Source organism: Mixophyes fleayi, chromosome 9 (assembly GCF_038048845.1).
Source record: "Mixophyes fleayi isolate aMixFle1 chromosome 9, aMixFle1.hap1, whole genome shotgun sequence".
Lineage (NCBI taxonomy): Eukaryota > Metazoa > Chordata > Amphibia > Anura > Limnodynastidae > Mixophyes > Mixophyes fleayi.
Genome location: NC_134410.1, coordinates 88,311,855 through 88,331,449, shown reverse-complemented (window position 1 = coordinate 88,331,449; position 19,595 = coordinate 88,311,855). Strand labels below are relative to the sequence as shown.

General features: G+C 43.8%; 10 non-coding genes and 66 pseudogenes across 10 annotated transcripts in view; all 76 read right to left on the bottom strand.

Annotated features, from left to right (window-relative positions):
- The window catches only part of LOC142102560 (5S ribosomal RNA), a 119-nt gene extending 53 nt beyond the window's left edge, over positions 1-66 (bottom strand). The window contains exon 1 of the ribosomal RNA XR_012679278.1: positions 1-66. This exon is cut by the window's left edge and continues 53 nt beyond it. This is a non-coding gene — a ribosomal RNA (5S ribosomal RNA).
- Positions 67-156: 90 nt separating this feature from the next.
- On the bottom strand, positions 157-274 carry LOC142102552 (5S ribosomal RNA; annotated as a pseudogene).
- A 79-nt stretch (positions 275-353) lies between these two features.
- Positions 354-472, bottom strand: LOC142102529 (5S ribosomal RNA; annotated as a pseudogene).
- Positions 473-551: 79 nt separating this feature from the next.
- On the bottom strand, positions 552-670 carry LOC142102537 (5S ribosomal RNA). The gene has a single exon (XR_012679275.1). It is a non-coding gene; the product is annotated as a 5S ribosomal RNA (ribosomal RNA).
- Positions 671-958: 288 nt separating this feature from the next.
- On the bottom strand, positions 959-1,077 carry LOC142102641 (5S ribosomal RNA; annotated as a pseudogene).
- An 88-nt stretch (positions 1,078-1,165) lies between these two features.
- Positions 1,166-1,284, bottom strand: LOC142102458 (5S ribosomal RNA). The gene has a single exon (XR_012679267.1). It is a non-coding gene; the product is annotated as a 5S ribosomal RNA (ribosomal RNA).
- A 119-nt stretch (positions 1,285-1,403) lies between these two features.
- Positions 1,404-1,522, bottom strand: LOC142102583 (5S ribosomal RNA). The gene has a single exon (XR_012679280.1). It is a non-coding gene; the product is annotated as a 5S ribosomal RNA (ribosomal RNA).
- A 91-nt stretch (positions 1,523-1,613) lies between these two features.
- LOC142102544 (5S ribosomal RNA) lies at positions 1,614-1,731 on the bottom strand (annotated as a pseudogene).
- Positions 1,732-1,810: 79 nt separating this feature from the next.
- On the bottom strand, positions 1,811-1,927 carry LOC142102478 (5S ribosomal RNA; annotated as a pseudogene).
- A 79-nt stretch (positions 1,928-2,006) lies between these two features.
- LOC142102530 (5S ribosomal RNA) lies at positions 2,007-2,125 on the bottom strand (annotated as a pseudogene).
- Positions 2,126-2,217: 92 nt separating this feature from the next.
- Positions 2,218-2,335, bottom strand: LOC142102548 (5S ribosomal RNA; annotated as a pseudogene).
- Positions 2,336-2,427: 92 nt separating this feature from the next.
- LOC142102674 (5S ribosomal RNA) lies at positions 2,428-2,545 on the bottom strand (annotated as a pseudogene).
- Positions 2,546-2,626: 81 nt separating this feature from the next.
- Positions 2,627-2,745, bottom strand: LOC142102485 (5S ribosomal RNA; annotated as a pseudogene).
- Positions 2,746-3,052: 307 nt separating this feature from the next.
- Positions 3,053-3,170, bottom strand: LOC142102577 (5S ribosomal RNA; annotated as a pseudogene).
- Positions 3,171-3,250: 80 nt separating this feature from the next.
- Positions 3,251-3,369, bottom strand: LOC142102428 (5S ribosomal RNA). Its single transcript, XR_012679264.1, has one exon. It is a non-coding gene; the product is annotated as a 5S ribosomal RNA (ribosomal RNA).
- Positions 3,370-3,440: 71 nt separating this feature from the next.
- On the bottom strand, positions 3,441-3,559 carry LOC142102469 (5S ribosomal RNA; annotated as a pseudogene).
- Positions 3,560-3,865: 306 nt separating this feature from the next.
- LOC142102463 (5S ribosomal RNA) lies at positions 3,866-3,983 on the bottom strand (annotated as a pseudogene).
- An 81-nt stretch (positions 3,984-4,064) lies between these two features.
- LOC142102564 (5S ribosomal RNA) lies at positions 4,065-4,181 on the bottom strand (annotated as a pseudogene).
- Positions 4,182-4,273: 92 nt separating this feature from the next.
- On the bottom strand, positions 4,274-4,391 carry LOC142102673 (5S ribosomal RNA; annotated as a pseudogene).
- Positions 4,392-4,473: 82 nt separating this feature from the next.
- LOC142102447 (5S ribosomal RNA) lies at positions 4,474-4,592 on the bottom strand (annotated as a pseudogene).
- A 307-nt stretch (positions 4,593-4,899) lies between these two features.
- Positions 4,900-5,017, bottom strand: LOC142102436 (5S ribosomal RNA; annotated as a pseudogene).
- Positions 5,018-5,097: 80 nt separating this feature from the next.
- Positions 5,098-5,216, bottom strand: LOC142102472 (5S ribosomal RNA; annotated as a pseudogene).
- A 515-nt stretch (positions 5,217-5,731) lies between these two features.
- Positions 5,732-5,849, bottom strand: LOC142102679 (5S ribosomal RNA; annotated as a pseudogene).
- A 92-nt stretch (positions 5,850-5,941) lies between these two features.
- Positions 5,942-6,060, bottom strand: LOC142102451 (5S ribosomal RNA; annotated as a pseudogene).
- A 280-nt stretch (positions 6,061-6,340) lies between these two features.
- On the bottom strand, positions 6,341-6,458 carry LOC142102614 (5S ribosomal RNA; annotated as a pseudogene).
- Positions 6,459-7,334: 876 nt separating this feature from the next.
- LOC142102462 (5S ribosomal RNA) lies at positions 7,335-7,453 on the bottom strand (annotated as a pseudogene).
- An 80-nt stretch (positions 7,454-7,533) lies between these two features.
- Positions 7,534-7,651, bottom strand: LOC142102598 (5S ribosomal RNA; annotated as a pseudogene).
- Positions 7,652-7,741: 90 nt separating this feature from the next.
- LOC142102687 (5S ribosomal RNA) lies at positions 7,742-7,860 on the bottom strand (annotated as a pseudogene).
- Positions 7,861-7,949: 89 nt separating this feature from the next.
- Positions 7,950-8,068, bottom strand: LOC142102520 (5S ribosomal RNA; annotated as a pseudogene).
- Positions 8,069-8,160: 92 nt separating this feature from the next.
- On the bottom strand, positions 8,161-8,278 carry LOC142102595 (5S ribosomal RNA; annotated as a pseudogene).
- An 80-nt stretch (positions 8,279-8,358) lies between these two features.
- LOC142102551 (5S ribosomal RNA) lies at positions 8,359-8,477 on the bottom strand (annotated as a pseudogene).
- Positions 8,478-8,567: 90 nt separating this feature from the next.
- Positions 8,568-8,685, bottom strand: LOC142102473 (5S ribosomal RNA; annotated as a pseudogene).
- A 93-nt stretch (positions 8,686-8,778) lies between these two features.
- Positions 8,779-8,896, bottom strand: LOC142102522 (5S ribosomal RNA; annotated as a pseudogene).
- Positions 8,897-9,201: 305 nt separating this feature from the next.
- LOC142102672 (5S ribosomal RNA) lies at positions 9,202-9,319 on the bottom strand (annotated as a pseudogene).
- A 193-nt stretch (positions 9,320-9,512) lies between these two features.
- Positions 9,513-9,631, bottom strand: LOC142102445 (5S ribosomal RNA; annotated as a pseudogene).
- Positions 9,632-9,831: 200 nt separating this feature from the next.
- LOC142102558 (5S ribosomal RNA) lies at positions 9,832-9,950 on the bottom strand (annotated as a pseudogene).
- A 192-nt stretch (positions 9,951-10,142) lies between these two features.
- On the bottom strand, positions 10,143-10,261 carry LOC142102613 (5S ribosomal RNA; annotated as a pseudogene).
- A 189-nt stretch (positions 10,262-10,450) lies between these two features.
- LOC142102477 (5S ribosomal RNA) lies at positions 10,451-10,569 on the bottom strand (annotated as a pseudogene).
- Positions 10,570-10,670: 101 nt separating this feature from the next.
- LOC142102589 (5S ribosomal RNA) lies at positions 10,671-10,785 on the bottom strand (annotated as a pseudogene).
- A 79-nt stretch (positions 10,786-10,864) lies between these two features.
- On the bottom strand, positions 10,865-10,982 carry LOC142102467 (5S ribosomal RNA; annotated as a pseudogene).
- A 79-nt stretch (positions 10,983-11,061) lies between these two features.
- On the bottom strand, positions 11,062-11,180 carry LOC142102498 (5S ribosomal RNA; annotated as a pseudogene).
- Positions 11,181-11,258: 78 nt separating this feature from the next.
- On the bottom strand, positions 11,259-11,389 carry LOC142102582 (5S ribosomal RNA; annotated as a pseudogene).
- Positions 11,390-11,479: 90 nt separating this feature from the next.
- LOC142102590 (5S ribosomal RNA) lies at positions 11,480-11,598 on the bottom strand (annotated as a pseudogene).
- A 191-nt stretch (positions 11,599-11,789) lies between these two features.
- Positions 11,790-11,908, bottom strand: LOC142102680 (5S ribosomal RNA; annotated as a pseudogene).
- A 200-nt stretch (positions 11,909-12,108) lies between these two features.
- On the bottom strand, positions 12,109-12,227 carry LOC142102557 (5S ribosomal RNA; annotated as a pseudogene).
- A 78-nt stretch (positions 12,228-12,305) lies between these two features.
- On the bottom strand, positions 12,306-12,424 carry LOC142102435 (5S ribosomal RNA). Its single transcript, XR_012679265.1, has one exon. It is a non-coding gene; the product is annotated as a 5S ribosomal RNA (ribosomal RNA).
- A 189-nt stretch (positions 12,425-12,613) lies between these two features.
- Positions 12,614-12,732, bottom strand: LOC142102476 (5S ribosomal RNA; annotated as a pseudogene).
- A 101-nt stretch (positions 12,733-12,833) lies between these two features.
- LOC142102588 (5S ribosomal RNA) lies at positions 12,834-12,948 on the bottom strand (annotated as a pseudogene).
- A 79-nt stretch (positions 12,949-13,027) lies between these two features.
- On the bottom strand, positions 13,028-13,145 carry LOC142102466 (5S ribosomal RNA; annotated as a pseudogene).
- Positions 13,146-13,224: 79 nt separating this feature from the next.
- On the bottom strand, positions 13,225-13,343 carry LOC142102497 (5S ribosomal RNA; annotated as a pseudogene).
- Positions 13,344-13,421: 78 nt separating this feature from the next.
- On the bottom strand, positions 13,422-13,540 carry LOC142102512 (5S ribosomal RNA; annotated as a pseudogene).
- Positions 13,541-13,633: 93 nt separating this feature from the next.
- On the bottom strand, positions 13,634-13,752 carry LOC142102682 (5S ribosomal RNA). Its single transcript, XR_012679321.1, has one exon. It is a non-coding gene; the product is annotated as a 5S ribosomal RNA (ribosomal RNA).
- An 80-nt stretch (positions 13,753-13,832) lies between these two features.
- On the bottom strand, positions 13,833-13,951 carry LOC142102681 (5S ribosomal RNA; annotated as a pseudogene).
- An 82-nt stretch (positions 13,952-14,033) lies between these two features.
- On the bottom strand, positions 14,034-14,151 carry LOC142102510 (5S ribosomal RNA; annotated as a pseudogene).
- Positions 14,152-14,242: 91 nt separating this feature from the next.
- Positions 14,243-14,360, bottom strand: LOC142102587 (5S ribosomal RNA; annotated as a pseudogene).
- Positions 14,361-14,451: 91 nt separating this feature from the next.
- Positions 14,452-14,570, bottom strand: LOC142102571 (5S ribosomal RNA). The gene has a single exon (XR_012679279.1). It is a non-coding gene; the product is annotated as a 5S ribosomal RNA (ribosomal RNA).
- An 81-nt stretch (positions 14,571-14,651) lies between these two features.
- On the bottom strand, positions 14,652-14,770 carry LOC142102549 (5S ribosomal RNA). The gene has a single exon (XR_012679277.1). It is a non-coding gene; the product is annotated as a 5S ribosomal RNA (ribosomal RNA).
- Positions 14,771-14,852: 82 nt separating this feature from the next.
- On the bottom strand, positions 14,853-14,970 carry LOC142102461 (5S ribosomal RNA; annotated as a pseudogene).
- A 79-nt stretch (positions 14,971-15,049) lies between these two features.
- Positions 15,050-15,167, bottom strand: LOC142102525 (5S ribosomal RNA; annotated as a pseudogene).
- A 288-nt stretch (positions 15,168-15,455) lies between these two features.
- On the bottom strand, positions 15,456-15,573 carry LOC142102566 (5S ribosomal RNA; annotated as a pseudogene).
- An 80-nt stretch (positions 15,574-15,653) lies between these two features.
- Positions 15,654-15,771, bottom strand: LOC142102584 (5S ribosomal RNA; annotated as a pseudogene).
- Positions 15,772-15,861: 90 nt separating this feature from the next.
- Positions 15,862-15,980, bottom strand: LOC142102568 (5S ribosomal RNA; annotated as a pseudogene).
- An 83-nt stretch (positions 15,981-16,063) lies between these two features.
- Positions 16,064-16,182, bottom strand: LOC142102495 (5S ribosomal RNA; annotated as a pseudogene).
- Positions 16,183-16,262: 80 nt separating this feature from the next.
- On the bottom strand, positions 16,263-16,380 carry LOC142102572 (5S ribosomal RNA; annotated as a pseudogene).
- A 288-nt stretch (positions 16,381-16,668) lies between these two features.
- LOC142102594 (5S ribosomal RNA) lies at positions 16,669-16,786 on the bottom strand. Its single transcript, XR_012679281.1, has one exon. It is a non-coding gene; the product is annotated as a 5S ribosomal RNA (ribosomal RNA).
- A 303-nt stretch (positions 16,787-17,089) lies between these two features.
- Positions 17,090-17,207, bottom strand: LOC142102449 (5S ribosomal RNA; annotated as a pseudogene).
- A 91-nt stretch (positions 17,208-17,298) lies between these two features.
- On the bottom strand, positions 17,299-17,416 carry LOC142102559 (5S ribosomal RNA; annotated as a pseudogene).
- A 79-nt stretch (positions 17,417-17,495) lies between these two features.
- LOC142102488 (5S ribosomal RNA) lies at positions 17,496-17,614 on the bottom strand (annotated as a pseudogene).
- Positions 17,615-17,704: 90 nt separating this feature from the next.
- Positions 17,705-17,822, bottom strand: LOC142102443 (5S ribosomal RNA; annotated as a pseudogene).
- Positions 17,823-17,913: 91 nt separating this feature from the next.
- Positions 17,914-18,031, bottom strand: LOC142102596 (5S ribosomal RNA; annotated as a pseudogene).
- A 92-nt stretch (positions 18,032-18,123) lies between these two features.
- On the bottom strand, positions 18,124-18,240 carry LOC142102439 (5S ribosomal RNA; annotated as a pseudogene).
- A 91-nt stretch (positions 18,241-18,331) lies between these two features.
- Positions 18,332-18,450, bottom strand: LOC142102501 (5S ribosomal RNA; annotated as a pseudogene).
- A 90-nt stretch (positions 18,451-18,540) lies between these two features.
- Positions 18,541-18,658, bottom strand: LOC142102541 (5S ribosomal RNA; annotated as a pseudogene).
- A 91-nt stretch (positions 18,659-18,749) lies between these two features.
- On the bottom strand, positions 18,750-18,868 carry LOC142102442 (5S ribosomal RNA; annotated as a pseudogene).
- An 83-nt stretch (positions 18,869-18,951) lies between these two features.
- On the bottom strand, positions 18,952-19,069 carry LOC142102432 (5S ribosomal RNA; annotated as a pseudogene).
- A 91-nt stretch (positions 19,070-19,160) lies between these two features.
- On the bottom strand, positions 19,161-19,278 carry LOC142102528 (5S ribosomal RNA; annotated as a pseudogene).
- Positions 19,279-19,595: the final 317 nt, after the last annotated feature.

The following is a 19,595-nucleotide window of genomic DNA, read 5'->3' as shown; positions in this document are numbered from 1 at the left end:
CCCAGCCCTGCTTAGCTTCCAAGGTCAGATGAGATTGGACTTGTTCAGGGTGGTGTGGCTGTAGGTATTGCTTGTTTACTGCCCTACATCTCTTATACATCTCAACACCAGCATTGAAGCGAGCAGGAACAAGAGAGAAAAAAAAACGTAAAAAAAAACCTACAGCACCTTATATTCCCAGGTGGTTTCCCATCCAAGTACTAACCAGGCCCAGCCTGCTTAGCTTCCAAGATCAGACAAGGTTGGGCTTGTTCAGGGTGGTGTGGCTGTAGGTATTGCCTGCCTACTGACCTACATCTCAACACTAGCATTCAAGGAAGCAGGAACAAGAGAGAAAAAAAAAAGAAATAAAAAACCTACAGCACCTGGTATTCCCAGGTGGTCTCCCTTCCAAATATTACCCAAGCCCTGCTCTGCTTAGCTTCCAAGATCAGACAAGATTGGGCTTGTTCAGCGTGGTGTGGCTGTATGTATTACTTGCTTACTGACCTACATCTCTTATACATCTCAACACCAGCATTGAAGGAAGCAGGAACAACATAGAACAAAAAAACCTACAGCACCTTGTATTCCCAGGTGGTCTCCCATCCAAGTACTAACCAGGCCTGGCCCTGCTTAGCTTCCAAGATCAGATGAGATTGGGCTTTTTCAGGGTGGTGTGGCTGTAGGTATTGCTTGCTTACTGCCCTACATCTCTTATACATCTGAACACCAGCATTGAAGCGAGCAGGAACAAGAGAGAAAAAAAAACGTAAAAAAAAACCTACAGCACCTTGTATTTCGAGGGGGTCTCCCATCCAAGTACTAACCAGCAGTGACCCTGCTTAGCTTCCAAGATCAGATGAGATAGGTCTTGTTCAGGGTGGTGTGGCTGTACGTATTATTTGTTTACTGACCTACATCTCTTATACATCTCAACATTAGCATTGAAGGAAGCAGGAACAAGAGAGAAAAAAAAAACCTACAGCAACTTGTATTCCCAGGTGGTCTCCCATCCAAGTACTAACCAAGCCCGGCCCTGCTTATCTTCCAAGATCAGACGAGATTGGGCTTGTTCAGGTTGGTGTGGCTGTAGGTATTGTTTGCTTACTGACCTACATCTCTTATTAATCTCAACACCAGCATTGAAGGAAGCAGGAACAAGAGAGAAAAAAAAAAGAAAAAAAACCTACAGCACCTGCTATTCCCAGGTGGTCTCCCATCCAAGTACTAACCAGGCCCGGCCCTGCTTAACTTCCAAGATCAGACAAGATTGGGCTTGTTCAGGGTGGTGTGGCTGTAGGTATTGCTTCCTTACTGACCTACATCTCTTATACATTTCAATACCAGCATTGAAGGAAGCAGGAACAATAGAGAAAAAATTGAAGGAAGCAGGAACAAGAGAAAAAAAAAATGAAAAAAAAACCCTACAGCACCTGGTATTCCCAGGTGGTCTCCCATCCAAGTACTAACCAGGCCCAGCACTGCTTAGCTTCCAAGATCAGACGAGATTGGGTATGTTCACGGGGGTGTGGCTGTAGGTATTGCTTGCCTACTGACCTACATATCTTATACATCTCAACACCAGCATTGAAGGAAGCACGAACAAGAGAGAACAAAAAAACGAAAAAAAAAACCTACAGCACCTGGTATTCCCAGGTGGACTCCCATCCAAGTACAAACCAAGCTCAGCCTGCTTAGCTTCCAAGATCAGACAAGATTGGGCTTGTTCAGGGTGGTGTGGCTGTAGGTATTGTTTGCCTACTGACCTACATCTCAACACCAACATTGAAGGAAGCAGGAACAAGAGAGAAAAAAAATTGAAAAAAAAAACCTATAGCACCTGGTATTCCCAGGTGGTCTCCCATCAAGTACTAATCAGGCCCAGCCCTGCTTACCTTCCAAGATCCGACGAGATTGGGCATGTTCAGAGTGGTTGACTATAGGTATTGCTTGCTTAATGACCTACATCTTTTATACATCTCAACACCAGCATTGAAGGAAGCAGGAACAAGAGAGAAAAAAAAAATCTACAGCACCTTGTATTCCCAGGTGGTCTCCCATCCAAGTACTAACAAGGCCTGGCCCTGCTAAGCTTCCAAAATCAGATGAGATTGGGCTTATTCAGGGTGGAGTTGCTGTAGCTATTGCTTGCCTACTGACCTACATCTCTTATACATCTCAACACCAGCATTGAAGGAAGCAGGAACAAGAGGGAAAAAAATATGAAAAAAAAAAACCCTACAGCACCTGGTATTCCCAGGTAGTCTCCCATCCAAGTACGAATCAGGCCTGGCCCTCCTTAGCTTCCAAGATCAGATGAGATTGGGCATGTTCAGGGTGGTTGACTGTAGATATTGTTTGTCTACTGACCTACATCTCTTATACATCTTAACACCAGCATTGAAGGAAGCAGGAACAAGAGAGAAAAAAAAACATAAAAAAAAAAATCTACAGCACCTGGTATTCCCAGGTGGTCTCCCATCCAAGTACTAACCAGGCCCAGCCTGCTTAGCTTCCAAGATCAGATGAGATTGGGCTTGCTCAGGGTGGTGTGGCTGTAGGTATTGCTTGCCTACTGACCTACATCTCAACACTAGCATTGAAGGAAGCAGGATCAAGAGAGAAAAAAAAACCAAAAAAAAAAAACCTACAGCATTTGGTATTCCCAGGTGGTCTCCCATCCAAGTACTAACCACGTCCAGCCCTGCTTAACTTCCAAGATCAGACAAGATTGGGCTTGTGCAGGGTGGTGTGGTTGTAGGTATTGCTTGCATACTGACCTACATCTCTTATACATTTCAATACCAGCATTGAAGGAAGCAGGAACAAGAGAGAAAAAAAAACGAAAAAAAAACAAAAAACAAAAGCACCAGGTATTCCTAGTTGTTCTACCATCCAAGTACTAATCAAGCCTGGCCCTGCTTAGCTTCCAAGATCAGACAAGATTGGGCTTGTGCAGGGTGTTGTGGTTGTAGGTACTACTTGCCTACTGAACTACATCTCTTATACATCTCAACACCAGCATTAAAGGAAGCACGAACAAGAGAGAACAAAAAAACGAAAAAAAAAAAACCTACATCACCTGGTATTCCCAGGTGGACTTCCATCCAAGTACTAACCAAGCTCAGCCTGATTAGCTTCCAAGATCAGATGAGATTGGGCTTGTTCAGGGTGGTGTGGCTGTAGGTATTGTTTGCCTACTGACTTACATCTCAACACCAGCATTGAAGGAAGCAGGAACAAGAGAGAAAAAAAATTGAAAAAAAAAAACCTACAGCACCAGGTATTCCAAGGTGGTCTCCCATCCAAGTACTAATCAGGCCCAGCCCTGCTTAGCTTCCAAGATCTGACGAGATTGGGCTTGTTCAGGGTGGTGTGGCTGTAGGTATTGCTTGTCTACTGACCTACATCTCAACACTAGCATTGAAGGAAGCAGGAACAAGAGAGAGAAAAAAAAAAACCTACAGCATTTGGTATTCCCAGGTGGTCTCCCATCCAAGTACTAACCAAGTCCAGCCCTGCTTAGCTTCCAAGATCAGACAAGATTGGGCTTGTGCAGGGTGGTGTGGTTGTAGGTATTGCTTGCCTACTGACCTACATCTCTTATACATTTCAATACCAGCATTGAAGGAAGCAGGAACAAGAGAGAAAAAAAAATGAAAAAAAAAACTAAAACCTAAAGCACCAGGTATTCCTAGTTTTCTACCATCCAAGTACTAATCAGGCCTGGCTCTTCTTAGCTTCCCAGATCAGACAAGATTGGGCTTGCGCAGGGTGGTGTGGTTGTAGGTATTGCTTGCCTACTGAACTACATCTATTATACATCTCAACACCAGCATTAAAGGAAGCACGAAAAAGAGAGGACAAAAAAACGAAAAAAAAAAACCTACAGCACCTGGTATTCCCAGGTGGACTCCCATCCAAGTACTAACCAAGCTCAGCCTGCTTAGCTTCCAAGATCAGATGAGATTGGGCTTGTTCAGGGTGGTGTGGCTGTAGGTATTGCTTGGCTACTGACCTACATCTCAACACTAGCATTGAAGGAAGCAGGAACAAGAGAGAAAATAAAATGAAAAAAAAAAAACCTACAGCACCTGGTATTCCCAGATGGACTCCCACCCAAGTACTAACCAAGCTCAGCCTGCTTAGCTTCCAAGATCAGATGAAATTGGGTATGTTCAGGGTGCTTTACTGTAGGTATTGCTTGCCTACTGACCTACATCTCTTATACATCTCAACACCAGCATTGAAGGAAGCAGGAACAAGAGAGAAAAAAAAACATAAAAAAAAAAATCTACAGCACCTGGTATTCCCAGGTGGTCTCCCATCCAAGTACTAACCAGGCCCAGCCTGCTTAGCTTCCAAGATCAGATGAGATTGGGCTTGCTCAGGGTGGTGTGGCTGTAGGTATTGCTTGCCTACTGACCTACATCTCAACACTAGCATTGAAGGAAGCAGGAACAAGAGAGAAAAAAAAACCAAAAAAAAAAAAACCTACAGCATTTGGTATTCCCAGGTGGTCTCCCATCCAAGTACTAACCAAGTCCAGCCCTGCTTAACTTCCAAGATCAGACAAGATTGGGCTTGTGCAGGGTGGTGTGGTTGTAGGTATTGCTTGTCTACTGACCTACATCTCTTATACATTTCAATACCAGCATTGAAGGAAGCAGGAACAAGAGAGAAAAAAAAACGAAAAAAAAACAAAAAACAAAAGCACCAGGTATTCCTAGTTGTTCTACCATCCAAGTACTAATCAAGCCTGGCCCTGCTTAGCTTCTAAGATCAGACAAGATTGGGCTTGTGCAGGGTGTTGTGGTTGTAGGTACTACTTGCCTACTGAACTACATCTCTTATACATCTCAACACCAGCATTAAAGGAAGCACGAACAAGAGAGAACAAAAAAACGAAAAAAAAAAAACCTACAGCACCTGGTATTCCCAGGTGGACTCCCATCCAAGTACTAACCAAGCTCACCCTGCTTAGCTTCCAAGATCAGATGAGATTGGGCTTGTTCAGGGTGGTGTGGCTGTAGGTATTGTTTGCCTACTGACCTACATCTCAACACCAGCATTGAAGGAAGCAGGAACAAGAGAGAAAAAAAATTAAAAAAAAAAAACCTACAGCACCAGGTATTCCAAGGTGGTCTCCCATCCAAGTACTAGCCAAGTCCAGCCCTGCTTAGCTTCCAAGATCAGACAAGATTGGGCTTGTGCAGGGTGGTGTGGTTGTAGGTATTGCTTGCCTACTGACCTACATCTCTTATACATTTCAATACCAGCATTGAAGGAAGCAGGAACAAGAGAGAAAAAAAAACGAAAAAAAAAACCAAAAACCTAAAGCACCAGGTATTCCTAGTTTTCTACCATCCAAGTACTAATCAGGCCTGGCTCTTCTTAGCTTCCCAGATCAGACAAGATTGGGCTTGCGCAGGGTGGTGCAGCTGTAGGTATTGCTTGCTTGCTTGCTTACTGACCTACATCTCTTATACATCTCAACACCAGCATTGAAGGAAGCACGAACAAGAGAGAACAAAAAACATAAAAAAAAAAACCTACAGCACCTGGTATTCCCCGGTGGACTCCCATCCAAGTGCTAACCAAGCTCAGCCTGCTTAGTTTCCATGATCAGACAAGATTGGGCTTGTTCAGGGTGGTGTGGCTGTAGGTATTGTTTGCCTACTGACCTACATCTCAACACTAGCATTGAAGGAAGCAGGAACAAGAGAGTTAAAAAAAAAACAAAAAAACAAACCTACAGCACCTGGTATTCCGAGGTGGTCTCCCATCCAAGTACTAATCAGGCCCGGCCCTGCTTAGCTTCCAAGATCAAATGAGATTGGGCATGTTCAGGGTGGTTGACTGTACGTATTGTTTGCCTACTGACCTACATCTCTTATACATCTCAACACCAGCATTGAAGGAAGCAGGAACAAGATAGAAAAACAAACAAAAAAAAAAAAACCTACAGCACCTGGTATCCCCAGGTGGTCTCCCATCCAAGTACTAACCAGGCCTGACTCTGCTTAGCTTCCAAGATCAGATGAGATAGGGCTTGTTCAGGGTTGTGTGGCTGTAGGTATTGTTTGCCTACTGACCTACATCTCTTATACATCTCAACAGCAGCATTGAAGGAAGCAGGAACAACAGAGAAAAAAAAAACCTACAGGACCTTGTATTCGCAGGTGGTCTCCCATCCAAGTACTAACCAGGCCCAGCCCTGCTTAGCTTCCAAGATTGGGCTTGTTCAGGGTTGTGTGGCTGTAGGTATTGCTTGCCTACTGACCTACATCTCTTATACATTTCAATACCAGCATTGAAGGAAGCAGGAACAAGAGAGAAAAAAAAAGGAAAAAATAAAAACCTACAGCACCTGGTATTCCGAGGTGGTCTCCCATCCAAGTACTAATCAGGCCCGGCCCTGCTTAGCTTCCAAGATCAAATGAGATTGGGCATGTTCAGGGTGGTTTACTGTAGGTATTGCTTGCCTACTGACCTACATCTCTTATACATTTCAACACCAGCATTGAAGGAAGCAGGAACAAGAGAGAAAATAATCAACTTTCTAAGTCTTTTTGAGCAGGAGAAATCGCAAAACATAGTCATTTCTTCATTGCCGTCCAAAAACAACGCTTTTTTACACTCCTGTCTCCCTTTCTCTTGGAAACAATGACTTACATCAATTCTTTTACATAATTCTTGTTTCTCATGACATTTCTAACATTGCCCACAATTATCAACTTTCTAAGTCTTTCTGAGCAAGAGAAATCGCAAAACATAGTCATTTCTTCATTGGCGTCCAAAAACAACGCTTTTTTACACTCCTGTCTCCCTTTCTCTTGGAAACAATGACTTACATCAATTCTTTTACATAATTCTTGTTTCTCATGACATTTCTTACATTGCCCACAATTATCAACTTTCTAAGTCTTTCTGAGCAGGAGAAATCGCAAAACATAGTCATTTCTTCATTGCCGTCCAAAAACAACGCTTTTTTACACTCCTGTCTCCCTTTCTCTTGGAAACAATGACTTACATCAATTCTTTTACATAATTCTTGTTTCTCATGACATTTCTAACATTGCCCACAATTATCAACTTTCTAAGTCTTTCTGAGCAAGAGAAATCGCAAAATATAGTCATTTCTTCATTGGCGTCCAAAAACAACGCTTTTTTACACTCCTGTCTTTCTTACTCTTGGAAACAATGACTTACATCAATTCTTTTACACAATTCTTGTTTCTCATGACATTTCTAACATTGCCCACAATTATCAACTTTCTAAGTCTTTCTGAGCAAGAGAAATCGCAAAACATAGTCATTTCTTCATTGCCGTCCAAAAACAGAGAAAAAAAAACCTACAGCACCTGGTATTCCCAGGTGGTCTCCCATCCAAGTACTAATCAGGCCTGGCCCTGCTTTGCTTTCAAGATCAGATGAGATTGGGCTTGTTCAGGGTGGGGAGGCTGTAGGTATTGCTTGCCTACTGACCTACATCTCAACACTAGTATTGAAGGAAGCAGGAACAAGAGAGATAAAAAAAACAAAAAAAAAAACCTACAGCAAATGGTATTCCCAGGTGGTCTCCATCCAAGTACTAACCAAGCCCAGCCCTGCTTAGCTTCGAAGATCAGACAAGATTGGACTTGTTCAGGGTGGTGTGGCTGCAGGTATTGTTTGCCTACTGACCTACATCTCTTATACATCTCAACACCAGCATTGAAGGAAGCAGGAACAAGAGAGAAAAAAAATGAAAAAAAACAACCTACAGCACCTGGTATTCCCATGTGGTGTCCCATCCAAGTACTAACCAGGCCCGGCCCTCCTTAGCTTCAAAGATCAGACGAGATTGGGCTTGTTCAGGGTGGTGTGGCTGTAGGTATTGCTTGCCTACTGACCTACATCTCTTATACATCTCAACACCAGCATTGAAGGAAGCAGGAACAAGCGAGAAAAAAAAACGAAAAAAAAACCTACATCACCTGGTGTTCCCAGGTGGTCTCCCATCCAAGTACTAACCAGAAGCGACCCTGCTTATCTTCCAAGATCAGATGAGATTGGGCTTATTCAGGGTGGAGTTGCTGTAGGTATTGCTTGCCTACTGACCTACATCTCTTATACATCTCAACACCAGCATTGAAGGAAGAAGAAACAAGAGGGAAAATAAAACCGAAAAAAAAAACCCTACAGCACCTGGTATTCCCAGGTGGTCTCCCATCCAAGTACTAACCAGGCCCGGCTTGCTTAGTTTCTAAAATCAGATGAGATTGGGCTTGTTCAGGGTGGGGAGGCTGTAGGTATTGCTTGCCTACTGACCTACATCTCAACACTAGCATTGAAGGAAGCAGGAACAAGAGAGATAAAAAAAACAAAAAAAAAAACCTACAGCAAATGGTATTCCCAGGTGGTCTCCCATCCAAGTACTAACCAAGCTCAGCCCTGCTTAGCTTCCAAGATCATACAAGATTGGACTTGTTCAGAGTGGTGTGGCTGTAGGTATTGCTTGCCTACTGACCTACATCTCTTATACATCTCAACACCAGCATTGAAGGAAGCAGGAACGAGAGAGAAAATAAAATGAAAAAAAAAAGCTACAGCACCTAGTATTCCCAGGTGGTCTCCCATCCAAGTACTAACCAGGCCCGGCCCTGCTTAGCTTCCAAGATCAGATCAGATTGGGCATGTTCAGGGTGGTTTACTGTAGGTATTGCTGGCTTACTGACGTACATCTCTTATACATCTCAACACCAGCATTGAAGGAAGCAGGAACAAGAGAGAAAAAAAACCGAAAATAATAAATAAATAAAGCACCTGGTATTCCCAGGTGGTCTCCCATCCAAGTACTAATCAGGCTCGGCCCTGCTTAGCTTCCAAGATCAGATGAGATTGGGCATGTTCAGGGTGGTTTACTGTAGGTATTGCTTGCTTACTGACCTACATCTCTTATACATCTCAACACCAGCATTGAAGGAAGCAGGAACAAGAGAGAAAAAAAACCGAAAAAAAAAACAAAAACCTACAGCACCTGGTATTCCCAGGTGGTCTCCGATCCAAGTACTAACAAGGCATGGACCTGCTAAGCTTCCAAAATCAGATGAGAGTGGGCTTTTTCAGGGTGCAGTTGCTGTAGCTATTGCTTGCCTACTGACCTACATCTCTTATACATCTCAACACCAGCATTGAAGGAAGCAGGAACAAGAGAGAAAAAAAATTTAAAAGAAAAACCAACAGCACCTGGTATTCCCAGGTGGTCTCCCATCCAAGTACTAATCAGGCCCAACCCTGCTTAGCTTTCAAGATCTGATGAGATTGGGAATGTTCAGTGTGGTTGACTGTAGGTATTGCTTGCTTACTGACCTACAACTTTTATACATCTCAACACCAGCATTGAAGGAAGCAGGAACAAGAGAGAAAAAGAAAACGAAAAAAAAAAAAACCTACAGCACCTGGTATTCCCAGGTGGTCTCCCATCCAACATCTCAACAGCAGCATTGAAGGAAGCAGGAACAAGAGAGAAAAAAAAAGAAAAAAAAGACCTATAAATCCTGGTATTCCCAGGTGGTCTCCCATCCAAGTACTAACCAGGCCCAGCACTGCTTAGCTTTCAAGATCAGATGAGATTGGGTATGTTCAGGGCGGTGTGGCTGTAGGTATTGCTTGCCTACTGACCTACATCTCTTATACATCTCAACACCAGCATTGAAGGAAGCACGAACAAGAGAGAACAAAAAAACGAAAAAACGAAAAAAAAAAAACCTACAGCACCTGGTATTCCCAGGTGGTCTCCCATCCAACATCTCAACAGCAGCATTGAAGGAAGCAGGAACAAGAGAGAAAAAAAAAGAAAAAAGAGACCTATAGATCCTGGTATTCCCAGGTGGTCTCCCATCCAAATATTAACCAGGCCCTGCCCTGCTTAGCTTCCAAAATCAGACGAGATTGGGCTTGTTCAGTGTGGTGTGGCTGTAGGTATTACTTGCTTACTGACCTACATCTCTTATACATCTCAACACCAGCATTGAAGGAAGCAGGAACAAGAGAGAAAAAAAAACGAAAAAAAAAAAAACCTACAGCACCTGGTATTCCCAGGTGGTCTCCCATCCAACATCTCAACAGCAGCATTGAAGGAAGCAGGAACAAGAGAGAAAAAAAAAGAAAAAAAAGACCTATAGATCCTGGTATTCCCAGGTGGTCTCCCATCCAAGTACTAACCAAGCCCAGCCCTGCTTAACTTCCAAGATCAGATGAGATTGGGATTGTTCAGGGTGGTGTGGCTGTAGGTATTTCTTGCCTACTGACCTACATCTCTTATACATCTCAACACCAGCATTGAAGGAAGCAGGAACAAGAGAGAAAAAAAAATGAAAAAAAAAACCTACAGCACCTGGTATTCCCAGGTGGTCTCCCATCCAACATCTCAACAGCAGCATTGAAGGAAGCAGGAACAAGAGAGAAAAAAAAAGAAAAAAAAGACCTATAGATCCTGGTATTCCCAGGTGGTCTCCCATCCAAGTAATAACCAGGCCCAGCACTGCTTAGCTTTCAAGATCAGATGAGATTGGGTATGTTCAGGGCGGTGTGGCTGTAGGTATTGCTTGCCTACTGACCTACATCTCTTATACATCTCAACACCAGCATTGAAGGAAGCACGAACAAGAGAGAACAAAAAAACGAAAAAACGAAAAAAAAAAAACCTACAGCACCTGGTATTCCCCGGACTCCCATCCAAGTACTAACCAAGCTCAGCCTGCTTAGCTTCCAAGATCAGACGAGATTGGGCTTGTTCAGGGTGGTGTGGCTGTAGGTATTGTTTGCCTACTGACCTACATCTCAACACCAGCATTGAAGGAAGCAGGAACAAGAGAGAAAAAAAATTGAAAAGAAAAACCTACAGCACCTGGTATTCCCAGGTGGTCTCCCATCCAAGTACTAATCAGGCCCAGCCCTGCTTTGCTTTCAAGATCTGATGAGATTGGGCATGCTCAGGGTTGTTGACTGTAGGTATTGCTTGCCTACTGACCTACATCTCTTATACATCTCAACACCAGCATTGAAGGAAGCAGGAACAAGAGAGAAAAAAAAACCCTACAGTACCTGGTATTCCCAGGTGGTCTCCCATCCAAATATTAACCAGGCCCTGCCCTGCTTAGCTTCCAAGATCAGACAAGATTGGGCTTGTTCAGTGTGGTGTGGCTGTAGGTATTGCTTGCTTACTGACCTACATCTCTTATACATCTCAACACCAGCATTGAAGGAAGCAGAAACAAGAGAGAAAAAAAAACCTACAGCACCTGGTATTCCCATGTGGTGTCCCATGTGGTGTCCCTTCCAAGTACTAACCAGGCCCGGCCCTCCTTAGCTTCAAAGATCAGACGAGATTGGGCTTGTTCAGGGTGGTGTGGCTGTAGGCATTGCTTGCCTACTGACCTACATCTCTTATACATCTCAACACCAGCATTGAAGGAAGAAGGAACAAGCGAGAAAAAGAACCCGAAAAAAAAACCTACATCACCTGGTGTTCCCAGGTGGTCTCCCATCCAAGTACTAACCAGAAGCGACGCTGCTTATCTTCCAAGATCAGATGAGATAGGGCTTGTTCAGGGTGGTGTGGCTGTATGTATTACTTGCTTACTGACCTACATCTCTTATACATCTCAACACCAGCATTGAAGGAAGCAGGAACAAGAGAGAAAAAAAAACGAAAAAAAAAAAACCTACAGCACCTGGTATTCCCAGGTGGTCTCCCATCCAACATCTCAACAGCAGCATTGAAGGAAGCAGGAACAAGAGAGAAAAAAAAAGAAAAAAAAGACCTATAGATCCTGGTATTCCCAGGTGGTCTCCCATCCAAGTACTAACCAGGCCCAGCACTGCTTAGCTTTCAAGATCAGATGAGATTGGGTATGTTCAGGGCGGTGTGGCTGTAGGTATTGCTTGCCTACTGACCTACATCTCTTATACATCTCAACACCAGCATTGAAGGAAGCACGAACAAGAGAGAACAAAAAAACGAAAAAACGAAAAAAAAAAAACCTACAGCACCTGGTATTCCCAGGTGGTCTCCCATCCAACATCTCAACAGCAGCATTGAAGGAAGCAGGAACAAGAGAGAAAAAAAAAGAAAAAAGAGACCTATAGATCCTGGTATTCCCAGGTGGTCTCCCATCCAAATATTAACCAGGCCCTGCCCTGCTTAGCTTCCAAAATCAGACGAGATTGGGCTTGTTCAGTGTGGTGTGGCTGTAGGTATTGCTTGCCTACTGACCTACATCTCTTATACATCTCAACACCAGCATTGAAGGAAGCAGAAACAAGAGAGAAAAAAAAACCTACAGCATATGGTATTCCCAGGTGGTCTCCCATCCAAGTACTAACCAAGCCCAGCCCTGCTTAACTTCCAAGATCAGATGAGATTGGGATTGTTCAGGGTGGTGTGGCTGTAGGTATTTCTTGCCTACTGACCTACATCTCTTATACATCTCAACACCAGCATTGAAGGAAGCAGGAACAAGAGAGAAAAAAAAATGAAAAAAAAAACCTACAGCACCTGGTATTCCCAGGTGGTCTCCCATCCAACATCTCAACAGCAGCATTGAAGGAAGCAGGAACAAGAGAGAAAAAAAAAGAAAAAAAAGACCTATAGATCCTGGTATTCCCAGGTGGTCTCCCATCCAAGTAATAACCAGGCCCAGCACTGCTTAGCTTTCAAGATCAGATGAGATTGGGTATGTTCAGGGCGGTGTGGCTGTAGGTATTGCTTGCCTACTGACCTACATCTCTTATACATCTCAACACCAGCATTGAAGGAAGCACGAACAAGAGAGAACAAAAAAACGAAAAAACGAAAAAAAAAAAACCTACAGCACCTGGTATTCCCCGGACTCCCATCCAAGTACTAACCAAGCTCAGCCTGCTTAGCTTCCAAGATCAGACGAGATTGGGCTTGTTCAGGGTGGTGTGGCTGTAGGTATTGTTTGCCTACTGACCTACATCTCAACACCAGCATTGAAGGAAGCAGGAACAAGAGAGAAAAAAAATTGAAAAGAAAAACCTACAGCACCTGGTATTCCCAGGTGGTCTCCCATCCAAGTACTAATCAGGCCCAGCCCTGCTTTGCTTTCAAGATCTGATGAGATTGGGCATGCTCAGGGTTGTTGACTGTAGGTATTGCTTGCCTACTGACCTACATCTCTTATACATCTCAACACCAGCATTGAAGGAAGCAGGAACAAGAGAGAAAAAAAAACCCTACAGTACCTGGTATTCCCAGGTGGTCTCCCATCCAAATATTAACCAGGCCCTGCCCTGCTTAGCTTCCAAGATCAGACAAGATTGGGCTTGTTCAGTGTGGTGTGGCTGTAGGTATTGCTTGCTTACTGACCTACATCTCTTATACATCTCAACACCAGCATTGAAGGAAGCAGAAACAAGAGAGAAAAAAAAACCTACAGCACCTGGTATTCCCAGGTGGTCTCCCATCCAAGTACTAACAAGGCCTGGACCTGCTTAGCTTCCAAAATCAGATGAGATTGGGCTTATTCAGGGTGGAGTTGCTGTAGGTATTGCTTGCCTACTGACCTACATCTCTTATACATCTCAACACCAGCATTGAAGGAAGCAGGAACAAGAGAGAAAAAAAAACGAAAAAAAAAAAAACCTACAGCACCTGGTATTCCCAGGTGGTCTCCCATCGAAGTACTAACCAGGCCCAGCCCTGTTTAACTTCCAAGATCAGACAAGATTGGGCTTGTTCAGGGTGGTGTGGCTGTAGGTATTGCTTGCCTACTGACCTACATCTCAACAACAGCATTGAAGGAAGCAGGAACAAGAGAGAAAAAAAAACGAAAAAAAAAAAAATACAGCACCTGGTATTCCCAGGTGGTCTCTCATCCAAGTACTAACCAGGCCCAGCCTTGCTTAGCTTCCAAGATCAGATGAGATTGGGCTTGTTCAGGGAGGTGTGGCTGTAGGTGTTGTTTGCCTACTGACCTATATCTGAACACTAGAATTGAAGGAAGCAGGAACAAGAGGGAAAATAAAACCGAAAAAGAAAAACCCTACAGCACCTGGTATTCCCAGGTGGTCTCCCATCCAAGTCCTAACCAGGCCTGGCTCTGCTTAGCTTCCAAGATCAGATGAGATTGGGCATGTTCAGGGTGGTTGACTGTAGGTATTGCTGGCCTACTGACGTACATCTCTTATACATCTGAACACCAGCATTGACGGAATCAGGAACAAGAGAGAAAATAAAATGAAAAAAAACAACCTACAGCACCTGGTATTCCCATGTGGTCTCCCATTCAAGTACTAACCAGGCCCGGCCCTCCTTAGCTTCAAAGATCAGTTGAGATTGGGCTTGTTCAGGGTTGTTTACTGTAGGTATTGCTTGCCTACTGACCTACATCTCTTATACATCTCAACACCAGCATTGAAGGAAGCAGGAACAAGAGAGAAAATAAAATGAAAAAAAAAAACCTACAGCACCTGGTATTCGCAGGTGGTCTCCCATCCAAGTACTAACCAGGCCTGGCCCTGCTTAGCTTCCAAGATCAGATGAAATTGGGCTTTTTCAGGGTGGTGTGACTGTAGGTATTGCTTGCTAGCTTACTGACCTACATCTCTTATACATCTCAACACCAGCATTGAAGGAAGCAGGAACAACAGAAAAAAAAAACCTACAGCACCCGGTATTCACAGGTGGTCTCCCATCGAAGTACTAACCAGGCCCGGCCCTGCTTAGCTTCAAAGATCAGATGAGATTGGGCTTGTTCAGGGTGGTGTGGCTGTAGGTGTTGTTTGCCTACTGACCTACATCTCAACACTAGAATTGAAGGAAGCAGGAACAAGAGGGAAAATAAAACCGAAAAAAAAAAACCCTACAGCACCTGGTATTCCCAGGTGGTCTCCCATCCAAGTACTAATCAGGCCTGGCCCTGCTTAGCTTCCAAGATCAGATGAGATTTGGCATGTTCAGGGTGGTTGACTGTAGGTATTGTTTGCCTACTGACCTACATCTCAACACCAGCATTGAAGGAAGCAGGAACAAGAGAGAAAAACAAACAAAAAAAAAAACCTACAGCACCTGGTATTCCCAGGTGGTCTCCCATCCAAGTACTAACCAGGCCTGGCCTGCTTAGTTTCTAAGATCAGATGAGATTGGGCTTGTTCAGGGTGGGGAGGCTGTAGGTATTGCTTGCCTACTGACCTACATCTCAACACTAGTATTGAAGGAAGCAGGAACAAGAGAGATAAAAAAAACCAAAAAAAAAACCTATAGCAAATGGTATTCCCAGGTGGTCTCCATCCAAGTACTAACCAAGCCCAGCCCTGCTTAGCTTTCAAGATCAGACAAGATTGGACTTGTTCAGGGTGGTGGGGCTGCAGGTATTGTTTGCCTACTGACCTACATCTCTTATACATCTCAACACCAGCATTGAAGGAAGCAGGAGCAAGAGAGAAAATAAAATTTAAAAAAAAACCTACAGCACCTGGTATTCCCAGGTGGTCTCCCATCCAAGTACTAACCAGGCCTGGCCTGCTTAGTTTCTAAGATCAGATGAGATTGGACTTGTTCAGGGTGGGGAGGCTGTAGGTATTGCTTGCCTACTGACCTACATCTCAACACTAGTATTGAAGGAAGCAGGAACAAGAGAGATAAAAAAACCAAAAAAAAAAACCTACAGCAAATGGTATTCCCAGGTGGTCTCCATCCAAGTACTAACCAAGCCCAGCCCTGCTTAGCTTCCAAGCTCAGAAAAGATTGGACTTGTTCAGGGTGGTGTGGCTGCAGGTATTGCTTGCCTACTGACCTACATCTCTTATACATCTCAACACCAGCATTGAAGGAAGCAGTAACAAGAGAGAAAATAAAATGAAAAAAAAAACCTACAGCACCTGGTATTCCCAGGTGGTCTCCAATCCAAGTAGTAACCAGGCCTGGACCTGCTTAGCTTCCAAGATCAGATGAGATTGGGCTTGTTCATTGTGGTGTGGCTGTAGGTGTTGTTTGCCTACTGACCTACATCTCAACACTAGCATTGAAGGAAGCAGGAACAAGAGGGAAAATAAAACCGAAAAAAAAAAAACCCTACAGCACCTGGTATTCCCAGGTGGTCTCCCATGCAAGTACTAATCAGGCCTGGCCCTGTTTAGCTTCCAAGATCAGATGAGATTGGGGCATGTTCAGGGTGGTTGACTGTAGGTATTGTTTGTCTACTGACCTACATCTCAACACCAGCATTGAAGGAAGCAGGAACAAGAGAGAAGAACAAACAAAAAAAAAAAACCTACAGCACCTGGTATTCCCAGGTGGTCTCCCATCCAAGTACTAACCAGGCCCGGCTTGCTTAGTTTCTAAAATCAGATGAGATTGGGCTTGTTCAGGGTGGGGAGGCCGTAGGTATTGCTTGCCTACTGACCTACATCTCAACACTAGCATTGAAGGAAGCAGGAACAAGAGAGATAAAAAAAAAAAAAACCTACAGCAAATGGTATTCCCAGGTGGTCTCCCATCCACACGTACTACCAAGCCCAGCCCTACTTAGCTTCCAAGATCAGACAAGATTTGACTTGTTCAGGGTGGTGCGGCTGTAGGTAGCTTGCTTGCTTACTGACCTACATCTCTTATACATCTCAACACCAGCATTGAAGGAAGCAGGAACAAGAGAGAAAATAAAATGAAAAAAAAAAAACCTACAGCACCTGGTATTCCCAGGTGGTCTCCCATCCAAGTACTAACCAGGCCCAGCCCTGCTTAGCTTCCAAGATCAGATCAGATTGGGCATGTTCAGGGTGGTTTACTGTAGGTATTGCTTGTCTACTGACGTACATCTCTTATACATCTGAACACCAGCATTGACGGAATCAGGAACAAGAGAGAAAATAAAATGAAAAAAAAAAAACCTGCAGCACCTGGTATTCCCATGTGGTCTCCCATCCAAGTACTAACCTAGGCCCGGCCCTCCTTAGCTTCAAAGATCAGTTGAGATTGGGCTTGTTCAGGGTTGTTTACTGTAGGTATTGCTTGTCTACTGACCTACATCTCTTATACATCTCAACACCAGCATTGAAGGAAGCAGGAACAAGAGAGAAAATAAAATGAAAAAAAAAAAACCTACAGCACCTGGTATTCCCAGGTGGTCTCCCATCCAAGTACTAATCAGGCCTGGCCCTGCTTAGCTTCCAAGATCAGATGAGATTGGGCATGTTCAGGGTGGTGGACTGTACGTATTGTTTGCCTACTGACCTACATCTCCTATACATCTCACACCCATCATTGAAGGAAGCAGTAACAAGAGAGAAAAACAAACAAAAAAAAAAAACCTACAGCACCTGGTATTCCCAGGTGGTCTCCCATCCAAGTACTAACCAGGCCCGGCCTGCTTAGTTTTTAAGATCAGATGAGATTGGGCTTGTTCAGGGTGGGGAGGCAGTAGGTATTGCTTGCCTACTGACCTACATCTCAACACTAGTATTGAAGGAAGCAGGAACAAGAGAGATAAAAAAAACCAAAAAAAAACCTACAGCAAATGGTATTCCCAGGTGGTCTCCCATCCAAGTACTAACCAAGCCCAGCCCTGCTTAGTTTCCAAGATCAGACAAGATTGGACTTGTTCAGGGTGGTGTGGCTGCAGGTATTGCTTGTCTACTGACCTACATCTCTTATACATCTCAACACTAGCATTGAAGGAAGCAGGAACAAGAGAGAAAATAAAATGAAAAAAAAAACCTACAGCACCTGGTATTCCCAGGTGGTCTCCCATCCAAGTACTAACCAGGCCCGGCTCTGCTTATCTTCCAAGATCAGATCAGATTGGGCATGTTCAGGGTGGTTTACTGTAGGTATTGCTTGCCTACTGACGTACATCTCTTATACATCTGAACACCAGCATTGACGGAATCAGGAACAAGAGAGAAAATAAAATGAAAAAAAAAAACCTACAGCACCTGGTATTCCCATGTGGTCTTCCATCCAAGTACTAACCAGGCCCGGCCCTCCTTAGCTTCAAAGATCAGTTGAGATTGGGCTTGTTCAGGGTTGTTTACTGTAGGTATTGCTTGCCTACTGACCTACATCTCTTATACATCTCAACACCAGAATTGAAGGAAGCAGGAACAAGAGAGACAAATAAAATGAAAAAAAAAAACCTACAGCACCTGGTATTCCAGGTGGTCTCCCATCCAAGTACTAATCAGGCCCAGCCCTGCTTAGCTTCCAAGATCAGATGAGATTGGGCATGTCAGGGTGGTGTGGCTGCAAGTATTGCTTGCATACTGACCTACATCTCTTATACATCTCAACACCAGCATTGAAGGAAGCAGGAACAAGAGAGATAAAAAAACCAAAAAAAAAAACCTACAGCAAATGGTATTCCCAGGTGGTCTCCCATCCAAGTACTAACCAAGCCCAGCCCTGCTTAGTTTCCAAGATCAGACAAGATTGGACTTGTTCAGGGTGGTGTGGCTGCAAGTATTGCTTGCATACTGACCTACATCTCTTATACATCTCAACACCAGCATTGAAAGAAGCAGGAACAAGAGAGAAAATAAACTGAAAAAAAAAATCTACAGCACCTGGTATTCCCAGGTGGTCTCCCATCCAAGTACTAACCAGGCCCGGCCCTTCTTAGCTTTCAAGATCAGATCAGATTGGACATGTTCAGGGTGGTTTACTGTAGGTATTGCTTGCTTACTGACGTACATCTCTTATACATTTCAACACCAGCATTGAAGGAAGCAGGAACAAGAGCGAAAATAAAATGAAAAAAAACAACCTACAGCACCTGGTATTCCCATGTGGTCTCTCATCCAAGTACTAACCAGGCCTGGCCCTGCTTAGCTTCTAAGATCAGATGAGATTGGGCTTTTTCAGGGTTGTGTGACTGTAGGTATTGCTTGCTTGCTTACTGACCTACATCTCTTATACATCTCAACACCAGCATTGAAGGAAGCAGGAACAACAGAGAAAAAAAAAACCTACAGCACCTGGTATTCCCAGGTGGTCTCCCATCCATGTACTAACCAGGCCCGGCCCTGCTTAGCTTCCAAGATCAGATCAGATTGGGCATGTTCAGGGTGGTTTACTGTAGGTATTGCTTGCCTACTGACGTACATCTCTTATACATTTCAACACCAGCATTGAAGGAAGCAGGAACAAGAGAGAAAATAAAATGAAAAAAAACAACCTACAGCACCTGGTATTTCCATGTGGTCTCCCATCCAAGTACTAACCAGGCCTGCCCTCCTTAGCTTCAAAGATCAGACGAGATTGGGCTTGTTCAGGGTGGTGTGGCTGTAGGTATTGCTTGCCTACTGACCTACATCTCTTATACATCTCAACACCAGCATTGAAGGAATCAATTCAATTATTTTACATAATTCTTGTTTCTCATGACATTTCTAACATTGCCCACAATTATCAACTTTCTAAGTCTTTCTGAGCAAGAGAAATCGCAAAACATAGTCATTTCTTCATTTGCGTCCAAAAACAACGCTTTTTACACTCCTGTCTCCCTTTCTCTTGGAAACAATGACTTACATCAATTCTTTTACATAATTCTTGTTTCTCATGACATTTCTAACATTGCCCACAATTATCAACTTTCTAAGTCTTTCTG